The sequence below is a fragment of the Tupaia chinensis genome, unplaced genomic scaffold (assembly GCF_000334495.1).
Source record: "Tupaia chinensis unplaced genomic scaffold, TupChi_1.0 Scaffold138407_1, whole genome shotgun sequence".
In the NCBI taxonomy this organism is placed as follows: domain Eukaryota; kingdom Metazoa; phylum Chordata; class Mammalia; order Scandentia; family Tupaiidae; genus Tupaia; species Tupaia belangeri.
Window position 1 is genome coordinate 403280 of NW_006198305.1, and position 1517 is coordinate 404796.

The following is a 1517-nucleotide window of genomic DNA, read 5'->3' on the forward strand; positions in this document are numbered from 1 at the left end:
GTCTTCAGGCACAGTCCTTTGATTTGGCAAATTCATAAATAACTTTTAGAGAATTACATCCTCCCAGTTCAAGTTACTCCAGCCAATGTCCCCTTCCTGTGTGTCACATCTATGGCAATCCCCACTGAAGCTGTCCTGGCCTTGCAGACAAAACCCAACAACTCCAAGTTAGTGGCAACTGTCCTTTATTTCTGGTTAAGCTTTGTTGTCACCTCCCTTGCTATAAGGCTGTCAGTTGTCATTTCTCTCTTTCATCATCATGACTTTGACTTGCAACCTCCTCTGCCCTCTTCCAGTTTGCTGCTTTTTAGCTGCTCTGGGCTGGGAATCAAGACAACTAGAAATGTTGAGAAGAGAATACTAAATGGAAATCAGTGAGGATCTTAGAAACTGATAAGGAGCCTGGCTTTAATGAAGGGTCATTGAGTCTCCTCTTTCATGTCTCCATGGAGCTTTTTCACTTAATTTTCAGATCAAAGTTACATTCCAGACTGACTTCTATATGCATGAGATGTGTATGTATCTATGTTTGTGTTTGTGTGCATGTATATGTATGTATATATATATAAAATCTTTTATTTTCTTACAGTGAAATAAATGCCAACATTATTTATGACATTGGCATTATAATCAGGCTGCAATAAAATAAACATTTCTTTGCTACCTAAGAACTAAGTGGGCGCAAGTTGTCCTAACATAATACATTTTCATCCCGTCCTAGTAAAATTTATTCTTTATGCCAGATGTGTGTGTGTGTGTGTGTGTGTGTGTGTGTGTGTGTGCACCCAAAATCCCAAGAGGAGAATTGAAGAGAAGGGATGTAGGAGGTGGTTTCTCAGTTTTCCTCTCTCTGTCTCTCTGTCTCTCTCCAGGATGCACATGCACCCTATAGCTAAAAAACTTTAAAAATTAGTATAAATTGCCATACTTTGTGAACTCATATTCTCCTTTAAACTTTTATGCTGGAGATGGTCCTCAGTTTTTGCATCTGTTTTCACAACATAAAATGTGAACTAATCCACAGAACTCATCACCACCTCCCAAGTGACCCTAACTTGATAAAACCTAGAGAAGACTTAAGGAAGCAAATGCCCATTTGGGAGATTTCCCAGGAGTGCCTCGGTTACAAGACAGAGAGGAGAGTCTAGGAAGGGTTCCATCAGAGCAGCTATCCTTATTTCCATTATAAGCCACAAGTGACAAAATCAATGAGGAGAGATGAAAGTGTGTGTGTGTGTGTGCACCCAAAATCCCAAGAGGAGAATTGAAGAGAAGGGATGTAGGAGGTGGTTTCTCAGTTTTCCTCTCTCTGTCTCTCTGTCTCTCTCCAGGATGCACATGCACCCTATAGCTAAAAAACTTTAAAAATTAGTATAAATTGCCATACTTTGTGAACTCATATTCTCCTTTAAACTTTTATGCTGGAGATGGTCCTCAGTTTTTGCATCTGTTTTCACAACATAAAATGTGAACTAATCCACAGAACTCATCACCACCTCCCAAGTGACCCTAACTTG